Source organism: Globicephala melas, chromosome 6, assembly GCF_963455315.2.
Source record: "Globicephala melas chromosome 6, mGloMel1.2, whole genome shotgun sequence".
Lineage (NCBI taxonomy): Eukaryota > Metazoa > Chordata > Mammalia > Artiodactyla > Delphinidae > Globicephala > Globicephala melas.
Genome location: NC_083319.1, coordinates 104,737,437 through 104,761,543, shown reverse-complemented (window position 1 = coordinate 104,761,543; position 24,107 = coordinate 104,737,437). Strand labels below are relative to the sequence as shown.

Sequence of the window (24,107 nt, the reverse complement as noted above, 5' to 3'; positions counted from 1 at the left end):
TCAGATTCCCACACTCGGGGCAAAGGGCATCACTAGGGGTGGTGTCTGTCCCATCAACCATTGACCTGGGTTGGGGGGCAGCCAGCAGCAACAATGAGAGAAACTAATGATTCGTCCAAGGGATGATGTCCAGCCAGAGGATTCTTTGAACATGTTCTTGGGCTGCTCAGTGAGAGATTGGGATCTGGGTTTTGTGGGCTTGGCAGCCATGACCATAACAAATTTACAAAATTTTTGGACAGTGTTTCAGCCCGGCAGGAAAGCTGGGCTATGGTATTACAACTACTCTGTTGAACAAGAATTTTTAGGTGACGGAAGAGGGTCTAAAGGAGAGAGCCAGGCTGGTGGGGACCCTGGAGCAGGTCTCTGGAGGCCTGGAAGGCCTGGAAGGGCATCATCTCTTGGGTTTCAGGGGAATGAAAGTTCTCTTCCGGGGTCTGAAGGGCTGCCATGTGGAAAAGGACAGACATATTCTGTGTGGTCTCAGAGGGTAGAACTAAGTGAATGGGTGGATTTTGTAAAGAGACAAATTCCCATTCAAAATAGAGGAGACTTTCTAACAAGAAGTGGTACCCAGCACAATGCAGAGAGGCTCTTCTCCGGGCTTGGAGGTCGAATGGGATTTATGATGATGTTCTGGAAGTTTCAGAAAGGAGGGTGGAGCATGGTTTCCTAATGTAATGGAAACATTGCCTTGCTTCCTGTTATTCCATGTGGAAATCTGGGGAGGATTTTGATCATCATAATTACCTTTGAACCTGAAGTTTATGAGTACCAGATTGCCTGTGTGGAATGAAAATTTGGGGTGGATTGGAACTGATCTGATGAAACAGAGCATCAGACTTTATCTCTTTGCTCTGTGGCCTGGCCACTGTCACCCTCCCAGTTTCTTGTCCGGAAAATCATGTTGGCCTCTGGGAAAGGTTTGAGGAGGGTAGCCAGTGAAAAACTATCGTCACCAGCTACCCCTTCCCTAGGGAGAGGACTTAGGAATGTGGTGGATGAGTCCAGGGTTCTTCAAAGAGGCCCTGCCTGATGTTGGGTAGGACGTTTCTTCAGATTACCCTGATTGAAGACCTCCAGGGATGCTCCTTTTCAAAAACACCAAGATGGTGGGGAGATGCATGGTTCAGTGTAAACCAGAGCTAGCCTGGCCTTTTCTTAGGTGTCCTGCTGTGGCTGCTTCCTCATTTGGGGCAGAACTTGCTCTCCAGTGCCCTACTGAGGTCACCTTTCATAGGAGGTACTATGGTCTGAATTGTGTCCCCTCCAAAATTTATATATGAAGCCCTAACCCACAGTGTGATGGTATTTGGATGTGGGGCCCTAGGGGGCTAATTAGGTCATGAGGGTGGGGCCCTTATGATGGGGTTAGTGGCCACATAAGAAGAGGGGAGAGAGACACACAGAGAGAGAGAGAGATCTCTGCCATGTGAGGACACAGGGAGAAGGGGCCGTCTGAAGCCAGGAGGAGAGTCCTCACCAACAACCAAATCTGCCTGCACTTTGATCTTGGACTTCCCAGCCTCTACAACTGCGACAAATAAATTTCTGTTGTTTAAGCCACCTGGCCTATGGTATTTGGAGGTGGGGCACTAGGGAGCTAATTAGGTCATGAGGGTGGGGCCTTGTTATAGCAGCCCTAGCTAAGACAAGAGGAGTTCTGTATGAACTACTCTTAGACTTCAAAACCTCCTCGTCGTCGACACAAAGCTCATACATCTGACAATTGGATGACAAAATTAACCACTGCAACCAAGTGCCATGTCTGAATACCTGATTGGTAACACTTGATTGAAGTACAGATGCCTGCTCTTACTTCAATATTACCAAATTATAGTCTCACTGCATAAAAATATTACTCATAAAATCTCTCATGGGATTTCTCTTGAATCCGTTCTCTATCCAATTATTCGAAATAAAAGACAAATACTATATCTGTGTTTATGCAGCATCTCAGCATCCCCTCTCAGGTTAATCCAGCCATTGTCCAAACTATGTACTCATTTGGGCTTTCTACCCGCCACCTAACTCTACATTCCTGACCAGCATCCTCTTGGGAGCTTTCCTCTGATATTCCCACACCATCACTGGGTTCTATGCCCACAGTCTTCCATCACCTCCCAAGAAGGTGGCATCGGTCCAATCTTCCCAAATTCCTCTAGGCCTTTCTATGTCTTCAACCCACTTTACCTGGACTGATGGTTTCCTATTATGTTTTTGTTCTGTTCCAGTGTTCATTTGGGGACAGTAAAGACTCTCAGGCTTAAGTTCATGAACAAGAGAATTGAGATTGGATGGTCATATGGTCAGGAGGTCCTCCATCTAGCACTTTATGGAAGATGTCCTCTGTGATGGAGTTCAAGGGTTAGAGGAGGTTCAACCTTATCCATGACTATTGTGGGACATCACTGTGGTGACAAAGGGTGGTCATCAGGAACTACCTCTTCCTCCCCTTGCCTGCCATGGCTCCATTGAAGAATTTGAACTCCCACTGTGACATGAAACAGCAGAAAGGGGACGTGTCAACATCTGGGGATCTAATTTGGTGGAAAGCTGGAGCATTACAGCAATCCAGACTATAGAGTTGGACCAGGGAGAGCTCCTGGTGAACTAAGGGCTCCTATCATGCCTTAATTTAATCCTTTCTTAATAGCAGTCAGCCATTGCCATCAACATCCTCAATAAGTACTTAACTTCTGCATGAGTGCTTAGTGGGTTTAGGACAACAGAGCAAGCCCTGGTGTCTTAGTCTGTTCAGGGTGCTTTGACAAACTACCACAGACTGGGTGGCTTAAACAACAAGTATTTACTTCTCACAATTCTGGAGGCTGGGAAGTCTGAGATCAAGGCACTGGCAGACTCCATGTCTGGTGAGAGCCCACTTCTGGTTCATAGATGGCCGTCATTTTGCTGTGTCCTCACATGGAAGAAAGGGCTAAGGATTTCTCAGGGGTCTCTTTTATAAAGGCACTAATCCCATCCTCAGGACCCCACCCTCATGACTTAATTATCTCCCCAAGGCCCCACCTCCTACTACCATCCCTTTGGGGGTTAGGATTTCAACATATGAATTTGGGAGGAACAAAAACATGCAGTCTATAGCTACGGAACAAAAGATGTAATTCTTGCTCTGGGAGGATTTAAAATCCTAACACACGTACACATTAGGACGGTGTGATGTAGCTAAGGCTCCGTGCCAAATTCTGCAAAGGAGAGCCTGATTCTCAAGAGCTGGAGGGGTTGGGGCAGCCTCAGCCTGGGAGAGCTGAACACCAAGTGACCCAAATGTTGTTTAAATTGAGCACCCCCCTTTTTAGATCACGTTGTTTCAAGGAGGTCTGTCGCAATCTGGGAACAGCATGCTCAGAGCCCACATCCCTTGATACGGCAGATTACTGATACTATCGTGCATCTTGGAATTTAGAGCGTGATGCCCTCAGCCTTTTCTGGGACACTGTCAGAAACAGCACATGCGATTTCATCCTGTGCTTATTGTGAGGGTGCCCTTGAGGACATTGTTTGTTCTGTTAGATAACATCAACTAAGAGGACCCGTGGAGAAAGTATTTTCTGTCTTAGTCTCAGAAGGAGAAATACTGTTCCTGAGGAATTAGTTTGTTTTCACCTGAAGGAAACTGTGGATCTGAAAGTCATTAAAATCACTCTTGGGGCGGTAGTTAATGCAAGCTGAGAGCGAATTGTCATCCCTTTGTAAGATGTGTGGATTTGTAGGCAATTAAAATGGAAACCTGGAGACATCTCTGGTCCACCCACAGCAAGTATATGGACCTCCAGGAAAATGTTTTTCTGCTAGTCTCATTCTTACCTTCATTTAGTGTCTCTAACTTGTTCTTCCTTTATCTTGTTCTCATCTACTGTTATTTTAGAATATTTTATGTATCCTCATAAACTGTCTTAATCCTTTTTGGAACAAGGAAGGGTATTATGCCCAGTTTTGTCTTTTAAAATTAATTCTGCCTACTCTATTCAATTCTGCAAGTGCATGATTTTGTAAACATGTGAATGAATGAATGAACGAATGAGACAAGGTACCTTAGAGGGGGTCTTAGTTGTGGAAAAAAGATGATGATTTCAGTTTTAGCCAAATATCTAAATGACATGGTAATTATGGACTCACCATCAGGTACCCTTGGCTAACAGAAGAAGTAGGTGTGTAATTATATTAAGACACACACATCATGGTATCTACTGTATTGGCATTACAGCATTTAGGGAGAACATTAGGATAGAGAGGGTCATGTAGTACCTTATGCTGGTTAACACCACAGACTCTGAAGCTAGCCTGTTTGAGTTTGAATTCCCCATTCTCTGTTACCAGCTATGTGATGTTAACCAAGTGACATAAATTTTTCTGCCTGAGTTTCTTCGTCTGAAAATGGGAGAAGTAATTGTACTTGCCTCTTTGGGTTCTTATGAGAGTTAAATAAGTTAATACATCTAAAGCGCTTAGAGAAGCGCCTGGCACACATTCAACATGATAAAAGTAGTAGCTATTATTGTTATTATTGTAGTAGTACTACGCCTACTGTCAGTATTATGACTTTTGCTTCTTCTTGGTTTTCTCTGCAGTCAGTTAAGCTTGATAACATAAACTGAGAGTCAGAAAAACTTGGGTCTGTAGTCCCACTTCATCCATTAACACCCTGTAATCTTGGGAGAAATCACTTTGCTGGCTGAACCTTTGTACACTCATTTACAAAATGAGCAGGTTGGATGAGATCAGTGTTTCTCTTTTTGACCATGACCTACATTAAGAAATACATTTTACATGACAACTATTTCACACATATATTCATAACTGAAATAATCTTAAATGTATGATGAATGCTGATGATTTTCTATTCTGTTCACTTAACAAACAATGGTCACAACTCACACATTTTTTTCATGATCCACGAATGGGGTACAAAGTAAAGTCTGAAACACAATGGGCTAAATGATAGCTCTATTATTCTATGTGTCTTTCAAACATCCTAAGAGAGTAGCTATGTTCTCTTTGGCTTGTGGGTTTTGAGAGTAAATTTCTGGGTTCAAGTCCAGGCTGTGCCTCTGAATGTTTCTGTAATCTTGGGGCAAATCATTTAACCTCTCAAATCCTCAGTTTCCCCACCTATTGCATGCAATGACAATGGTACCTAGCCCCCTAGGGTTGTCGTGAGGATGAAATTAATCCATGCATGAAAACTCTTCGTGCCCGGCACATTCTGTCAGAATAGCAAAGGATTAGAAACCTCCTCATTTAGCCTGAGCACCCAGTGGTTTTGTGTATGAACAGAGGGAACTAGGCGTGCTCGGTGCAGTGGGAGGGGATGTGCTCAGAGTCCACATGGTTCCAATAAATTGACAGGGGAAGCCTGGAGACTCTGAGGGACCCTGCACTTGCTGTGGCAGCACAGGGAACAGGATGCCAGGGAACAGGGTGCCAAGAAACAGGACAGTGTTTCCAGCACTGCGGGCGAGCCAGCTCTGCGGTGCTACTCGGGAGCTGAGCCTTGGAAGGGGCTTCAGGGGACGCCTTGAACAACCTCCCTCCCAGGGCAGGAACCTCCCTCCCGACTCCCCAGACAGAAGAGGTGTTGTGCTCTTATGGAAGAACAGACACGAGTGAAAGGGAACTCCTGCCTAATCACCCCTGACTGTCCCACACACGCTGTTTCTAGTTTCTCTGGCAGGAACAGCTCACAACAAGGCTGTCTCCTCATCCCAGGGAGTTGAAAATACCAGGCTCAGCAACAGTCGCTTGGGAGACCTGGTTTGGGGGCCTCTGTGAGATGCCCTGATCTCGCCACATTATATTGAAGTCATCATTTTATGTGCCTGCTCCCCTCCTAGTCCAAAAGAAAGCTCTTCACAGTAAAGCACCGTGTCTTGTTCATCTCTGTATTCCCAGTGCCTAACGGGATGTCCTACACATAGTAGATGCTCATTTAGTGTGTGGCCTAAACTGAACACCTCAACATAATGGACATCCTCCCAGCCCCTCCCAACGAGCTCCAGGTTTTAGTGGTAAACAGAATAGACACAGGACTGCTGGTGTGGCCTGGCCAGGACGGGGTTTGCTGGGCTGTGACCAACTTTGGTCTGTTTCGTTTTTTGTTTTTGTTTTGGCCGCACCATGCAGCATGCGGGATCTTATTTCCCCAACCAGGGATCGAACCCGTGCCCCCTGCAGTGGAAGCTCGGAGTCCTAACCACTGGACCACCAGGGAATTCCCAGACGAACTTTGATCTGGACACTCCAGATCAAATTTAGGCTGACGTAGCCTAAATTTTCATGAGCCTTCCCACCAGTGACTCATAGTAACACGTGATACCACGTCGAAATGATGGAATACTAGGCAGCCATTAATAATCATGTCCACTGCCCACCCACCCCAAGCCCAGATTTCTCTCAAAAGAAACACTGCCTCGCGAGGGCTCCTCTGTCCCACATCAGTACAACCAGCTTTTGGTTGATTTTGTCGTTGCCTTCACCTAAATGCAGATCTTGTTACTGATCCCAATTCCACGTCATCACACAGGTTTCTGCCAAGTATCGCAGCCTGTTGGACGAGTCTGAATCCAGACTCGGACATCTGTCACTTAACTTTTCCTCTCAGTCTTGTGTCATCAGTCGTGTCTGAGCCAGCATCCCAACCCGATCCCCATCCCACAGCCGGCCGCCACGTGGACAGTTCCCAGGAGGACATGATCAAAGGCACGCCAGCTTAGGCACGTGCTCTACCGTCCTGTGAGGCGAGGTGGGGACACCTCACAGACCCCCACCAGCCTTCTTCCTTAAACCTAGACCAACCCCACCTAAGAAACCACCTTTCTCCTGCAACCCACCTTGGCTGTGTGGGCCTTGCCGTCAGAGCTCCCCCAGAAGTACCCCCAGCCTCACCTTAGCTCCAGGGCAGAGGGAGGAAAAGGAAGAAGGAAGTTTGACATCCTGACTTCTCCACAAAATATTCCACTGCCCTGCATGGGAGACATTTCATATCTCTTTGACTTTGATGGAGGCTTCCAACAACCCCTGAAATGAGAAAAGTGGGCACGGGGGAAGGTCACCTGCAAACTTGACAATATGCTCTCTGGGTCTTCAATCAAACTGTTACAATAATTAGATAGGACAGGGCAGAGGACCTACTCAGCTACATCCCCTAGAATCCTTCCTCTTGATGACGTGCCAAATCCAGCCACTGCCTGTTTTTGTCAATAAAGTTTTATTGGCACACAGCCGTGCCTGTTCATTTGTGTATTGTCTACGGCTGCTTTCTTACTACAAGGGCAGCGCTGAGTTGTTATAACAGAGACCAGATGGCCTGCAGAGCCTAAAATAGTTACTCCCTGGCCCTTTACAGAAGAAGTTTGCCGACCTCCCCCTCCAGGCTTGTACTGACCACTAATTAACCCTTTAATCTTTCTCCTCTGTGTTGTGTTTCACAGTTTTCAAAGAATTTTCACATACATGATGTCATCTAATCCTTCTAACAATCGAAGGACTCCAGAAAAGAGTTCACAGTATCTGGATGAGGAAACAGGCTCGGGGGAGTTGCCTGTGCCCACCTGTGGTCCCGCAGTGGGGCAGTGGGAACCTGGACAGGACCATGGGAATGTGTGAATTGGGGACTTCTCTTACCCCGGACTCCAGTTGGAGGTACTACCTACCCCTCACAGTCCAAGGGCATGGGAGCTAAAGTCGGACTGCCAGGGTACAGATCTTGGCTTTGCCACGTACTGTGTGACCTTGGGCAAGTTATTCAAGCTTCCTGAGTCTTAGTGTTCCCATCTATAAAGTGGAAGTGATAACACTCTCCACTTCAAAGTGTTGCGGTGAGAATTACATTAATCCATCCATGTAAACTGCGTACAGTAGTCCATGGCATGTAGTTAAGTATCATCAGTGTTGTTAGGTGATTGTAATCGAGAATAACTCCCGTCAACTGGGGAATTCCCTGGCGGTCCAGTGGTTAGGACTCCGTGCTCTCACTGCTGAGGGCCTGGGTTCGATCCCTGGTCAGGGAACTAAGATCCCACAAGCCGTGCAGCACGGCCAAACAAAACGAAGCAAAACAAACAAACAAAAAATAACTCCCATCAGCCGTACCACAATCCAGCCCTCATTCGTCCATATCTGTACAGAAAATAGCAAGAGAGCCTTGCCAATTGCTTTGATTTCTCTCGCAGAAGCCAGGATTGGAATAAATTTTAGAGGCACTGTGAACGCAGCACCCAGGTCTTCCTAAGAAAAGAGCTTTCTTATTTAAGCGAAAAGAAGATGGAATGGGCTTGAGTTAGGCTCTTGCTTCCTTCTGCAGCTATCAACTCCCTCTTCATGGCGCAGCCTTTGCACCTGTGAAACCTGCCTTTCCTTCTGCTTTCTGGTTCTATCTTCTGCTCTATGTGCCCTTAGCTGTCGGGGCACATAGAGATCTCATCACTCACTGATGGCTCTGAGTGTGGCCTGGGATTGAAGCTGAACCACCAACAAGCTCTCATTCTTTGCTCTTTTGGAGAGAAGGAGTTATAAACTTGGAATTTCTGCAACGATCCTAGGCATTTTGCCTCGTCTGCCCCCGCCCGGGGGCTTGGAGCCCTCTCGCATCAAATCCAAAACAACAAACGCTTGTTGAGTGCCAACAACGTGCCTGGCAGTGTGTTAGACACAGCGAGATACAAAGAGGAATGAAGAGAGGCCCCTGCCATAAAGATCATAGCAACGGGAAGAGCAGATATGCAAAGATAAACTATAAACACAGTACAGAGCAAAGAAACAGAAGTTTTGGAACGAGGCAAACCTGAGTTCAGATGTCAGCTTGATCATTTATGAACTGTGATCTGGGGAAATTATTTAACCCTCCTTAAAAAAAACATTAAATTGGGGGTAATAATGATCACTTATCAGTATTATGAGGATTCAGTGAAATAACACATAAAATGTCTTGCACAATGCCTGGTTTATACCAGGGGGTCCACGCCATCCATCCTTAAGAAGTCCCTCAGAGTTGGGAAACTGAGTGTTTTGGCCTCAGCTGCCCTTCCACCTGAGCAGCCCAGCATGGACTGATGGCTGCAGGCATCCCTGGGCTCCTGCCCTTTTCTGTGCCCCTTTGTGGGAGCCCCACGTTCCCCAAGATCCTTTTCAGAGCAAACCAAGGGATGCGGGGAACTGGGGCAGGGGGTGGGGTGTGCCCCCTTGGCGTATTCCCGGCTCATCCTGCTGGGGTGGTCTCATTCCACAGTCTCCCCTCCTCGGGAAATCCCAGAAGACAGGCAGGCCCAGGCTCTGCTCCAGCTCAGGGCACATGGGTGGCCTCTCCCAATGGTCCCTTGCCGCACTCCTCTCTGATGAGAGCATCGCTCTGGGCTCAGCTGTCATCTAGGGGGGCTACCCAGAGGCAGCCCTCCTTTTCACAAGATCCCCATCTCTATGTGGGGTCTTTGGAACCTCCACCCCAACTTAGTACCTGCGTGAACATGAGGGAGGGCAGTGAAGTTGTCTGAAGTGACTTCTAGGAGACGATGGTGCCAGTTCCGAGGGTGGAGAAGCTGGGGAATCATCCGGAGCCCTAGCTGTGCTGAGTCACTCTGGGAGGGAGTCCTTCTGCAAAGCTCTTTGTTTCTCCTTCTTGCTGTTGTCAATGACGACCGGGTCTGGCCAGTTGTCCTCTGTGTAACATTTCAGCATATTATCTGCCAAGGTTTTGGAAAAAAACCGCATCTTTCTGGGAGGAGTTGAGGAAAGGTGTCTCTGATTTACAAATTAACACCTGTCCCCTGACCATTAGTGGCCCTCCAGCCTGAATAAACAAGCAGATTGCCTTGAGGAAGTCATCGTGTCCTTTCAGGATCTATAAAAGCAGTTAGTACCTTTTGGCTCAGAAATCCTGCGTTTGACTCAATGCAATGATTACAAAGGAAGACAAAACCTCAAAACTCCTAGCAATGTTATTCAGCATCACTCAAAACTGGAAAGAAACCTAAATACCAACCCTAAGGGATTGTTTAGCTAAACTTTGGTAAGTCAACACAAAGGAATATTACACAGCCATTCCAAATGATGACTATGAAGCAACATGGGGAAACGTTTATGAAATCATGTCAAGGGAGAAAAGACTGCCCAATTGCATGTGTAGGCTCCAGGGCATTTGTGCAAGCAGATGTGCATATAAAAGGAGAAAGGGTGGAAGGGAACTTGGAGGAATGAAAACAACTGTGGTAGAGTGAGGCTTATTGGCACACATTCCTCTTTCTCAGTTTCCTCTAATGTTGTTGGTGATTTAATAAAACCACCCTTTAAAAAAGGCATGGGAGGGTTTCCCTGGTGGCGCAGTGGTTGAGGGTCTGCCTGCCAATGCAGGGGACACGGGTTTGTGCCCCGGTCCGGGAAGATCCCACATGCCGCGGAGCGGCTGGGCCCGTGAACCATGGCTGCTGAGCCTGCGCGTCCGGAGCCTGTGCTCCGCAGCGGGACAGGCCACAGCAGTGGGAGGCCTGCGTAATGGAAAAAAAAAAAAAGCCATGGGAATCTCTCTATAACCCCAGGAACACCACACACAGCAACCAGCCTAGTTCTGACTGGCCTGGATTCACCAACACACCCTCAGTTCTCTCCAAACGTATGTGGGTGCTGCCCCTGCCTGGTTTTACATGGCGGCCAGTAGAGGCTTCCTGGAGGCCGGGACCAGGGGACACAGATGGCGAGCTGGACAAATGCCCCGAGGGCACAGAGCAAGGGAGAGGCCGAAGGACAAATAAAACCAGGGCTGGGAAGGGGTAGTCCTGACCTCAACTTTGTAAATGAGACTGAGGCCCAGGGAGGGGGTGTCTGGCTCAGGGTTTCCCATGCCTCTGTGTCCCAGTACAGACTTGCATCCCAGGCTCCAGATCCCCCCAAGCTCCTGGTCCCCCGGGAAGCCCTGTCTTCCTGTGCACCCTCCTCAGGGGTGCCAGCTGTCATCTAGAACCAGGCACATGCTTTCTGGTGCCTCCCTTTGTTCTCAAAGCTCTCTGCTTGGCTCATTTTTGTTTGTTTGTTTGTTTATAACTTCTACTTCCTTTGGGGATAAAATCAAATGCTCCAAGTTTCCATTTAAACTGTTTTTCTTTTTTCTTGCTTTTAGCTTTCCCCGCCTCCCAGCTTTATCGAGATGTAATTGACAAAAATTATATAGATTTAAGGTGTACAATGTGATGTTTTGATATATGTTATGAAAAGGTCATCACAATGAAGCCATTAATGTATCCATCACCTCACATGGTTAAGATTTTTTGTGTGGTGAGAACACTTAAGACCTACTCTCTTAGCACATCTCCAGTGTACAGTACAGTACTGTTTTTTAAATTTATTTCAATTTTATTGGAGTATAGTTGATTTACAATATTGTGTTTCAGGTGTACAGCAAAGTGATTCAGTTATACATATATTCATTCCTTTTTGGATTCTTTTCTCATATAGGTTATCACAGAATATTGAGTAGAGTTCTCTGTGCTATACAGTAGGTCCTTGTTGGTTATCTATCTTATATATAGTAGGTCCTAATTTATCCCTCCCCACCACGTTTCCCCTTTGGTAACCATAAGTTTGTATTCGAAATCTGTGAGTCTGTTTCTGTTTTGTAAATAAGTTCATTTGTATCATTTTTAAAAAAATTAGATTCCACATATGAGTGATATCATATGATATTTGTCTTTCTCTGTCTGACTTACTTCACTTAGTATGATAATCTCTAGGTCCATCCATGTTGCTGCAAATCGCATTATTTTATTCCTTTTTATGGCTGAGTAGTATTCCATTGTATATATGTATACCACATCTTTATACATTCCTCTTTTGATGGACATTTAGGTTGCTTCCATGTCTTGGCTATTGTAACAGTATTGTTAACTATAGTCACCATGCTGGACCTTAGATGGTGCATAACTGCAACTTTGTACCCTTTGACCACCATCTCCCCACGTCCCCTACCCGCTAGCCCCTGGCAACCATTCTTTAACTCTCTGCTGTTATGAGTTTAATTTTTTTAGATTCCACCTATAAGTGAGATCATACAGTACTCTGACTTATTTCACTTAGTGTAACATCCTCCAGGTTCATCCATGTTGTTGAAAATGGCAGGATTTCCTTCTTTTCTAATGGCTGAGTAATATTCCATTGTATGTATATGCCACATTTTCTTTATCCATTCATCCATCCACAGACACTCAGGTTGTTTCCACATCTTGGCTATTGTGAATAATGCTGCAATAAACAGATATCTCTTCGAGATCCTGATTTCATTTCCTTTGAATATATGCCCAGAAGTGGGATTGCTGGATCACAAGGTAGCTCTATTTTTAATTTTTTTAGGCGTCTCCTTACTTGTTTTCCATAGCAGCAGTACCACTTTACGTTCCCACCAGCAGTGCATGAGGTCATCTGTTTATCTGTGACTTCTCCCCCGTGTGCACGCCCAACTCCTTCCACGCTAGGAGCAGGCCTCAGCGCCGTGACCTGTGTCCCCTAACATATGTCCACTTTCACAGCCTCCAGCACCTCCTGCACATTCTGAGGACCCTGAGCCCCTAAGTCCTTCCTTACAGGCAAATGCCTTCTAAAGAGCTCCACATGGAGGGCACCCAGGCACCTCAGAGTCACAGTCCCAAACCCAAACTCACCATTTCTCCTTATCCCAGCCTCCCTTATTCCTCACCTTGCTTGGTAACATAACCATCTAAGATATGAAGCCCATTTTATGGGTGTACCATTCTTTCTTTAACCAAATCCCCATTGTTGGACACTAATGTCTCCAACTCTGCATGAGGGACAGGACGCAACAGTTGATTAATGGTGACATTGTTCTGTGGCTGGCAGAGTTCAGGAGGGCATGGGATTGCCCTTTTCAGCCCAGGCTCCAGTGGCCCACCTGGTCCTCCCCCAGGTGGAGAGAGAAAAGGGCGTCTGCAGCATGTCATCTGTGCCCATTTGCTTTGGACTTTGGGGCCATCTAAGCATCCCTTTCCTGACATTTCAAGGAGCCTCCCTGTTGCTCGGTTGCTTGGATGACCTGGCCCAATAGGCCCCTCCTCCTCCGCCATCCCACCCCACCCCATCCTACCGCTTCCTCACAGCCTTTGGTCCTGGATGTCAGCCTTCAGGCCATCTGGCTTCCCTCTGGGCTAGACTACAGAAAGAGGGACTGGGATTGTATTAGTCAGCTCAAGTTGCCATAACAAAACACTACACACTGAATGGCTTAAACAACAGAAATTTATTTTCTCACAGATAGGAGGCTGAAAGTCCAAGATCGAGGTGGCAGCAGCTTTGCTTTCTCTGAGGCCTCACTCTTTGGCTTACAGACGGCCGCCTTCTCACTGTGTCCTCACATGGTCCTCCCTCTATGTGCACATCCCTGGTGTGTCTCTCTCTTTTTATAAGGCCACAGTCCTATTAAATTAGGGCCCTCACTTTATGACCTCATTTAACCTTCATTACTTCCTTAAATGTCCTATCTCCAAATACAGTCACAGTTGGGGTGGTGTGGTGGTGGTTAGGGCTTCAACGTATGAATTTGGAGGGGACACAATTCAGTCCAAAACAAGAATGAAGAAAAACATCCCTCACTGGATCTGCTTCAGGGTCAGATATCTATGTGTATCAGACCTTCTCCTGCAAAAATGACCTACTCTAAGCAATTTCCCCATGGACTATTGTGCTAAAAAGGAACTCCTGTCACCTTTCTTTCTCTTTGTGGCCTTTTACAAAGGACCCCTTTTCTTTCTCAGCCCAACCTTGGCCTTTGCTTGGTCCCAAAAGGAGTTGGGTATGTGTCATAATGAGGAAGAAAGTGAAGGGAGAAGGGAAAAAATCCATTCTGTCTCACTGTTTTTTGCTATAATAAATAATGCTTGCACATAAGCCATTGTCCATATAGCAAGTAAATCATAACGGTCCAATGATTTCCTTTGGATAGATTCCTGATGGTGGTATTGCTGGGTCACAGTGGATATATGTCTTTAAGGTTTTAGGGAAAGAGTGCACCAATTTACATGGAAGGACAAGATTTTTAATTATTCTGTCTTAACTATGTGTAAATGGTTTGTCACTGTTGGGTCTACAAGGAAGGTCTTGTTACTCTTGAGAAATAGAGGAAGTAGCTTAATTGCCCTTTGGGTAACCAGCTGAGGACTCAGGACCCAAAGGAAGCAGCATTTTGCTGGGTCTGCAGCCCATGCCCTTAGGTGATGGCAGTGAAGGCAGAAAGAGTCCACTGTCCTCCACCTTTCCAAGGACTTGGTGCATACAAACTGGGATCTCTACCCCGACCCTCATATTCCAACTTTGAGCTGATCAGAAAATGACTCCCCAGGTCTATCTGTTTCCTCGGGCTGTCCTAACAAAGTGCCACAAACTGGGTGGCTTAGAACAACAGAAATTTATTTTCTCACCGTTCTGGAGGTTAGAAGTCCAAAATCAAGGTGCAGGTAGGGCTGCACTCCCTCTGGAGGCTCTAGGGGAGAATCTTCCCTTGTCTTTTCTAGTTTCTGGTGGTTATCAGCAATCCTTGGTATTTATTGGCTTGTAGCTACATCTTATAATATGTGCCTCATCTTTAAGTGGCCTTCTCCCTGTGTGCCTGTGTCTCTGTGTCCAAACTCCCTCTTCTTGTAAGGACATCAGTCATATTGGATTTAGAGCCCACTGTAATCCAGTATGATCTTAACTTAACTTGATTATATCTGCGAAGACCTACTTTCCAAATAAGGCCAACTCACAGGTTCTGGGTAGACATGACATTATTTGATCCAGTATACCAGGGAATGGAAGTAACTTTGAAGTCATTGCTGGTGAAAAGCATTGAAATTAAGAAAACATTTTGGGCTTCCTCTTCTGCTGAATCTCAAGGGAAACTCCCTATTTCATATTCTTTCATGATATGGTCAGTCAGGTGCGGCCACAAGAGGAAAGGACAGAGAGGCTGAGGAAAACATAATGTATTGTACTCACAGGTCCCAGAGACGGAGGCACACATGCCACACAGAGCCACATGGGGAAGCATCAGGGCGCTCAGGAGGCAGAAGACAGGAGTGAGGGGAGTACTTTGGTCATGACCTGTATTGGGGATCAAAGAAAGGAAAGAAAGGGCAGAGTAAAAAGTTTAAGATTGGGTACTTTGAATAATTCCAGTGGGCTGTGGGCTATCGGGGTGGCCTCTAGTTGCCTGGTACCTGGCCCTGGGATGATTAGGACAGAGGAAAATTGATTCCTGGGGTGCACAGGCCAGATAGAGGAGGTGTGGCTCTGGGTTGGTTAGTTTGCAAATCATAGGCATGCATCAGGCTGGGCTCTTGCTATCATCTCTAAGAATTGGCTAGCCCAGGGAGGGGCTGTCCCTTCCCAGCCAGGAAGAGATGTCAAAACATTGTAATATACAGAAAATTAAACACATATGCAATACACACCCTCCTGTGGGAAAGAGGAAGGACCTGGGTTCCTTGGTCCCAGCTCAAGTACACCAGTGCAGCGTTCTCGGGGGGCTGGCGGGGTGCACTCACATTCTAGAGTGGGCTCTGTCTTCCGCCTCACCGGGACACCGTGGGCAAGTCAGCAGCTGCCCCAGGAGGACAGGTCTCCACACTGGTGGTCCGGCCTCAGCACTGTCACTAGCTGTGTGGCCTGGAAGCCTGGAGACCTGATCATCTGGCACACGGATGGTTGCCTAGAAAACCCATTTCTACCCTGAGGCTCTTTAGAGGTTATATCAGGGACTCCAGGTTGATAATTTCTGGACTAGACCTTCGACGTCCCATCAGCTCGGAAAAGGTCCCCTGGTGTCCCCCTTCTGCCTCCATTTAGCCCATCTTTCATCTCACTCTTGTATTAAGGCTGGTGGTTTCTATGACTCCCCACTAAACTGTGCCTTCTGTGAGAGCAGGGGCCACATGCGAATACCTTTGTATCATCCACATTGGCCTAGATTTTGTAATTATACGGACTTGGGCTCCGGTCCCAAGCTGCTCTTTTTCACTCTGTGACTTTCGGCAAATTACTTAACCTCTTTGAGCTGCAGTTTTCTTCTCAGTAAGTGGCACTTCTAGTGCCATCCTCCGAGCGACGTGGTGATCCTTGAACGAGACAGTGTGTTTAAGTGCCCACAATTCCTCTTGGGAAGGAGTCCCAGTACACCATATATTACGGTAATTCTCGGTGTGGGCTACAGGATAAGCTGTTTAGTGCACGCTAACCTAGTTTTTCCTCTTGGAGCTGAGCACTCAAATAGGTGTTTTGTGACAGATCTCAGCTGGATAGACTGAGTGGGTGCACCCATGGTATCTCTTAACCTATATTCCAGGGAAAGAGTCAGCATCGGGGTTTCTGGGCATTGCTGAGATGGACAAGGTTAGTGCCGCTTTGAGATCCAGGCACCTGGGCTGGAGCCCCTGCCCTGTTCCCATACTTTAAAGGGACCCACTCAGTCCCTCATCCTACCACATTCGATCCCACAAGGCAAGACCTCTTCGGCACTAAGAGAGCATACCTGCCTGGAGCCCTTGACCCCTCCCTCTGGGCCCTGCCCCAGGGACCTGGTGCTGGGGAATTTCCTGCCCTGAAGGCCCAGCTCTCTCCCAGGGCTTTTGGACAGTCTTGCTGAGAGCAGATCGTATTGCTGGCCAGAGGGTGGCAAAGCAGGAGCTGTTTGCAGGTGTTGGGGGAATGGGAGGGTGGAATTTGGATGTCGGACTGACCCCAGGCATGGGTGTGAGGCCTGCAGTGGTGCAGGACCACACAGGGGTGGGAGGGTGAGGGTCTTCTCACCAGGCAATGCCTGGACCAGGTTCTGGGGAGGCGTACGTGTTCTTGGCACCTCCAAGTTCTGGCTCTCACCAAAGCCCAGACATGGGTGATTTAATGGCTACGAATGTGCTGGTGTCACTGCCTCTGAGCTCGAGGCTGGCCTCCAGTTGGCAGTGACCATGTGCTAAGCCTGTCCCCTCCTCGGGGGCTCTGGACCTCCCCTGGCTGCAGGGACTCTGCTCGGAGGCAACCAGCAGGTGGGGGGGGCGGCGGAGGGGATGCTCTCAGCCCAGGCCTCGCAGCGGGGAAGGATGTTCAGACATCCTTGCTGCACCTTCCTGGGCTCTACCCCGTTGGTGCCCCCAGACCTGCCCGGGACCAGCCTGCTGCCTCCGGCTCTGGTTCTTCCTGCAGCAGCTCTGCTCTCCTCGGCTGGGCCAGTGTCCCACCCCACCGCCACCCCCAGCCCCTCTGCAGGAGCCATACCCGTGCCTACCGGCCGTCCTCGCCCAGGCCGCCTGCAGTGGAGGATGCAGACCTGCAACCCTGTCAGGCTTCAGGCAGGGGTGCTCCCACTCGGCTCCAGACACCATGAGCATAACAGTTTCCACCAGGAAGAGCTCTGTAAGGGGCTGTGGTCAAGGCGGAAGCGGGTCGGCTGGGGGTGAGCTAACGTATCACTGCTACGCCCTCTTCTCACCTTCCTCTCTCTCTGAGCTTTCCCGTGGCAACTACGGCCTGATGCCCCAGCTGCCCAGTTGGTGGCGCCCGAGTCCCCCACCTTGGCATACGGCAGCTGCTACCTTCACCACCCCGGCCACCATTACATCACAGTCATATTCTATTTTCCATCCACCATTTCACTTGGTGGGGTGGATACCATTATCCCCATTTACAGATGAGAAAACAAAGGCCCAGTGAGATTGCTAGTTCCCACAGGTGAATAGGTGTTCATGAAGTTTAACTGGCACCCATGGTTGGGGTCTGAGCTGGGCTCAGACTCGGGTTTTCCGGCCAAGAGCTCGTGCCACGCGCACGTGCAGCGTCCACACGGTTTCCACCTGGCCCCCAGCAAGGGGATGCAGCTCAGCTTGGAAGCAGATCTCTGGGCCAGGCAGGATGAACACAGGCCTGGGGCTCAGGTCCTTGTTCCCACAGCTCATGGCCTCTGGGCAAGAGGTAGGTAGAGAAACTGAGGAACCCGGTCATGAGGGACAAGGGGGGTGGTTTTTCACCAAGAAGGCTACTTCCAAGCCAATCCACAGTTCCATCCCTTTGTGTCTGTTCACACAGCCTGGCCATGCGGGTTTTTCTAATGTCTGCTTTTCTAGCACACATTATACAAACAGATCTACAAAAAGGGCTGTAAAGCAAACGCACGAACTCTCAAGGATGGATTTTTAAATTTTCTCGATAAAACAGGGTGTGATGGAGACGTTCCTGTTCCTTTCCGCAGCCCACTGCTTTCAATCTAATTAAGCGTTTGGTCTGGAATAATTTTTTTTTTTTTCCTCTCAATCTTGGGAAATGTCCCGCAGCTGGAGCCGCCTGCTCTCAACTGTTTGTTTTTCTTCCTTGGAGAGGGACTTGGGAAGGTTACCCACCAAACCCCAGATGAATAGGCAGTTTGAAGAGCTCTCAAGTCCCCAGGCACACAAACCACAAACACACAGGCCCCAGGCTGTACTCTTTCTCCCAATGAGCCAAAAAGCAGGCCCGGGGTCCTGACCTTCCCCAAAGCAGGGCCGGCCCCAGGCCCCTCCTCCTTTACGTTTGATGGCAGAGAAGATGGGGGAAGGGAAAACGATTCCAGCCCATGGGCCCCAGGCCAGTTCCTGAAACTTCAGTTGTAAAAACTGAGCTGGGGCTGCATCAGTGGCTCCCGGTTGGCCCATTTATCATCTGGCCTTGGGTGGGACCGGGCAGAGCCTGAGTAATGCTTGCCTGGGGTGCACGCTGAGACCCTGCCAGACTCGCCCCTCAGCCCCGCCCTTACCCCAGGGGATCAGTCCCCAGACCCAGGCGAGGCTTCATCCACCCCACCCCAGCTCTTCTCTTTAGCTCCCCTTTAGAATTTTTTTTTTAATGTGGTAAAATAGACATAAAGTAAAGCTTACATCTTAACCACTTTATTTTATTTATTTATTTTTAAATTTTTTTGGCCTCACCAAGCAGCTTGCAGGACCTTAGTTCCCCGACCAGGGATCAAACCCGTGCCCCCCTGCAATGGAAGCTCGGAGTCCTAACTACTGGACCACCAGGGAAGTCCCCATCTTAGCCATTTTAAAGTGCACAGTTCAGTGGCATTAAGTACATTCACAGTGTGCAACCTTCACCCCCATCCATCTCCAGAACGCTTTTCTTCTTCTCAAACTGAAGCTCTGTGCCCTTTACACACCAACCCCCCATTTCCACCTCCCCCCAGACCCTGGCAACCACCTTTCTGCTGTCTCTCTGCAAATCTGACCACTCTAGGAAGCTCATGTAAGTGGCATCGACAGTGCCATTTAACATAGTTAATGTCCTCCAGGCTCATCCATGTTGTAGCATGTGACAGGATTGCTGTCATTTTTAAAGGCTGAGTAATATTCCGTTGTGTGTGTCTGTATATATTCTGCTTTCTGTTTATCCATTCATCCATCAGTGGACACTTGAGCTGCTTCCACCATTTGGCTGTTGTTAATAATGCTGCTGTGAGTATGGGTGTACAAATATCTATTCGAGTCCATGTTTTCAATTCTGTTGGGAGTAGCCCCAGAAGCGCAACCTGCTTGCCCTTTGGATTTTTGTACTTGAAAGTTCAGCAGGACATTCTGACCACCTGGGCCCTCTGTTTGCTGGGAGAGACAGAAGAGGTTGAAGGAAATTAGAGAAGAAAACCAAAAGCTAAGGAGATAATAAACTTTCATCATCCCACAGCTCTCAGTACAGCAATGTCACTGAAACAGAAATGGGATAGGGTTGTTATTAGAAATGCAGCTTGCCGGGGCCCAGCGCATTCCTAAGTCGGAATCTCCAGGCTATAACCTCAGAGTGACTTGGGTGCTTCTGATTCGCGGCAAGTTTTAGAGCCACTGCCTGAAAATTACACATTCCACCCACTGGGCTAAAGTGGGTAAAAGGGACCTCGTGAGAGTCTCTGTGGTCCTGGGTACACTTGGAGTGTCGATAATGACCGGTCCATCACATCTGGTCTTCTGTTTGCCAGATCCTTGGTCATGGCACAGCGACCCCTGCCTGGCTGGGTTGTCTACAACAGTCTGTATTAGCTCCGGCTGCCATAACAAAATACCACACACCGGATGGTTTTAACAACAGAAATTTATTTTCTCACAGTTCTGGAGACTGGAAGTCCAGGATCAAGGTGTCAGCAGGGTTGGTTTCTCCTGAGGCCTCTCTCCTTGGCTTGCAGATGGCCGCCCTCTTGCTGCCTCTTGACCAGGTCATCTCTCTGTGTTCTTCTGCCCCCGGTGTCTTCTCTTCTTATAAGGACACGAGTCATATTGCATCAAGGCCAATGGCCCCGTTTGAACTTAATCACCTCTTTAAAATACAGTTTAAAATACGTCCAAATACAGTTAACATTCTAAGGTACCGGAGGTTGGGACTTCAACACATGACTTTTGGGCGGGGGCACATGATTTAGCCCCTAACACAATCATTTCCTCCTTTATTCAATAGATGATTATTTTAAATTCTTTCTTTTGCTCAAATATAATACCATCAGAAAATAGAATAAAAATTACTCATAATTCCACCACAAAAAATCAATTTTTTGGGGGGCTGCATTGGGTCTTCGTTGCTGAGCGCAGGCTTTCTCTAGTTGTGGCGAGCAGGGGCTACTCTTGGTTGCAGTACACCGGCTTCTTGTTGAGGTGGCTTCTCTTGTTGCAGAGCACGGGCTCTAGGCACGCAGGCTCAGTAGTTGTGGCACGTGGGCTCAGTAGTTGTAGTGGCTCAGAGCCACTACATGTGCCTCGTGGGCTCTAGAGCACAGGCTCAGTAGTTGCGGCGCACGGGCTCAGTTGCTCCGCGGCATGTGGGATCCTCCCGGACCACGGCTCAAACCCGTGTCCCCTGCGTTGGCAGGCAGGTTCCTAACCACTGCACCACCAGGGAAGCCCCCCAAATCAATTATTTTTAAGAATCCCAGTCTTGATCTGTGTGTGTGTGTTTGCTTAATATTAAAGCATATGCATTTCCCACATTGTTACATAATAGACCTCATAGCTGTCATTTTTAGGGCTTCATCAAAGTCTACCAAGTGGATGTATAATCATTTAATTATTCCTAAATGGTTCAGTCATGACTTTCCCCAGTTTTTTACCCCTACAAACAAGGATACAGTGAATTTCTTTGTGCTATCCCATTTCCCTTCTTTTGGACTGTTTCCTTAGGGTAATTCCCAGGGGTGAGATTATTGGACAAAGGATGTGAACAATTTTATGGCTTTTGATATATTTTGGCAAATTGCTTTCCAAAAGTATTTGATATTGTCATCAGCAATATATAAACGTACAAGTTTTCACCATAGTTTTGCCAGCATGATGTCCCATTATTTTTAGAGAGATTTCATTTTGTTTTATTCTGCATTTCTCTGATAACTAATAATCCCATAAAGTTTTTCATACATTTGATTATTACTTGTAGCATCTCTTAAGAAACTGGCTCTTTAAGCCTTTTTCCTGCTTACCTATGTGAAGCCACATCAGATATTTATCAAGTATCTACTACACGCTCCGGGAATACTAGAGGGTGACCAAGGGTGTGTAAGGCTTAGTTCTTACCTTCCAGAAGCCTGAAATCAACAATCACATCTTATTTAGTTATTGCTGATTTCTCTGTACCCAGTCCACTGCTTTGCACATTCTGTGTGCTCAGTAAATTTTGTTGCGTGTAGTTCAGCCCCAGATAACATGTGTCTTGTTTCTTGCAATTCACAGAGATCTGTATTCCATTCAAAGGAATGCAGGCTCAGAGTCCAAAATGAGCCTGAAACCCAGAGAGATTGCCCAAAACTGAGAATCTTACTGGATGAGCATGAGGTCTTGTGTTCCAGCACAGGGAAGGTGCAATTGACAGGAATTTTAAAGGGAGACTCAGGGTTTGAGGTTGGCAGAATGAGTACCTGTATAATACAGCTGCTCACCAAAAGCTGTTGCCATCAGAGTCATGTTAATAGCGGTGCAGTGTGTAGAATAAGGGAGGTGACCGTACTGTCTGGCTCCACGTAGTCTAGGCAGCTCTGCAATTCCCGTTTGTCCTTTTTTCCTGTCTTTTCAGTTTTTTATTTTGAAAAACATTTTAAACCTACGGAGAAGTTGGAAACATTGTATAATGAGTGTCTATATACCCTTCATCTTGGTGCTTCAATTGTTAACATTTTGCTACATTTTCTCTCTCTCCTATCCTCTCTCATTGTTATTGTACTATTTTGTTGTTGTTGTAGAACCATTTGAAAGTAAGTTGTAAACTTCACCCCTAAATACTTTAGTATGGATTTCCAAGAACAAGGAAATTCTATTATATCACCACTTAGAGTTTTTACATTTGGAAATGTAATGTAGGTACAATACAATCGTAGATAGATCGTCCATAATTAACTTGCTTCCGTAGCATTTATTTTAACCTGCTGCAGGATCAAAGCTGTTTTTGAAACTCAGCCTCTGTTCACTGGTGCTGAATAGAAAGGCGGAGACAGAGTTCTGGGTGAAGTAAAAAAGAGTAGCTTTTTTTTTTTAATTTATTTTATTTATTTATGGCTGCGTTGGGTCTTCGTTGCTGCACGCAGACTTTCTCTAGTTGCAGCGAGCGGGGGCTACTCTTCACTGCGGTGTGCGGACTTCTCATTGCGGTGGCTTCTCTTGTTGCGGAGCACAGGCTCTAGGTGCACGGGCTTCAGTAGTTGTGGCACACGGGCTCAGTTGTTCTGCGGCATGTGGGATCCTCCCGGACCAGGGCTTGAACCCGTGTCTCCTGCATTGGCAGGCGATTTCTTAACCATTGCACCACCAAGGAAGCCTGAGAAGAGGAGCTTTTATTGCTTTGCCAGCAGGCACAGGGGAGCACAGCAGGCTAATGCCCTCAAGACTGTGTGACCCACCCTGGGGGCGGGTAGTGAGGAGTTTTATAGTGTTCAAGGAGCAGGGTGTGATCAGCTCGTGGACCATTCTCGGATTGGCTGGCATCAAGGTGAAGTTTCAAGCGTCATCTACCCTCCGCTTTCAACCAGTCTAGGGATCCGTGCTCCTGTGGTCAGCAGTTTTCATCTGGTGGGTCGGCTTCCTGTACAAACAACTTAGCAATGTGAGTCAGGCCTTTATCTGTATCTTTCAGGGAACTGGGAGTTCAGTGATTCTGCGATGTGGCAGATTTATAGTCTAAATTGTTACCGGTTCCCCAGCCCAACGGCTATTCTCTGTTTCTCCATCTTCACATTTCCCAATCTTTACTCCTAAGTCAGCATTTTACTTCAATAGGCAAAGACACAGGGGCTTGTACACGGTTGCAAAGCCAGGATTACCCATTCAGTTACCATGTCTCTTTAGTCATTCTTTTATCTAAAATAACTCCTAGCCACCGATGGTTTTTCATGACCACGATATTTTTGAAGAACACAGGTCTGTTGCTTGGTATAATGTCCCTCAATTTGAGTTTGTTTGTTTCCCCGTGATTAGATATCAGTTAAACATTTGCGGCAGAATTATTTCATAAACCCTGCTCAGTGAATTGCATCAGGGGCATATTATGTCATTTTGTTCCTTTACTGATGATGTTAAATTTGATCACTTGGTTGAGGTCTTCATCTACTGTAAAGGTACCTTTTATTTCCTTTCTAATTAAGAAGTGATCTGTGGGAAACTCTTTGATACTGTGTAGATATACTGTTTCCCAACAGTCTCTCACTCAGTGATTTTTATCATTCACTGATAACTATTGCCTGAATCAGTTATCACAAAGCTGGTCATAAAATGGTGTTTTTTCCTAGCCCACCTCAGTGACACTAGAGTTACAGGTGGACACAGACCCTGGAGTGCTGAGGCCGGCTTCAATTACAGGTGTCTTTCCCCAGCTCTGAACTGTGATGTCCTCTCAGTAGCTTGATGTAGGCCATAGAGGGAGTATTTACACCTCAGAAATTGGCAAGTGCTGCAAAGAGGGATTTTTGTTTTTCCCTTGGAGAACCAGTTGTTAAACATTTACTGCTAATTGCAGACAAGCTGAAACACATTCAAAGGAGAATGGTTTTGGTAGTGATGGGCCTTGAAACTTCAAGGAAAGGGGATCTGTCTTCAAATATTAAAATGACTACCTTGTGCAGAGTCTTC

At 47.1% G+C, this 24,107-nt stretch overlaps 1 protein-coding gene across 2 annotated transcripts in view; it reads left to right on the top strand.

Annotated features, from left to right (window-relative positions):
- Positions 1-24,107, top strand: part of SCARA5 (scavenger receptor class A member 5) — a 165,980-nt gene that overhangs the window by 26,057 nt on the left and 115,816 nt on the right. The window lies entirely within an intron of this gene.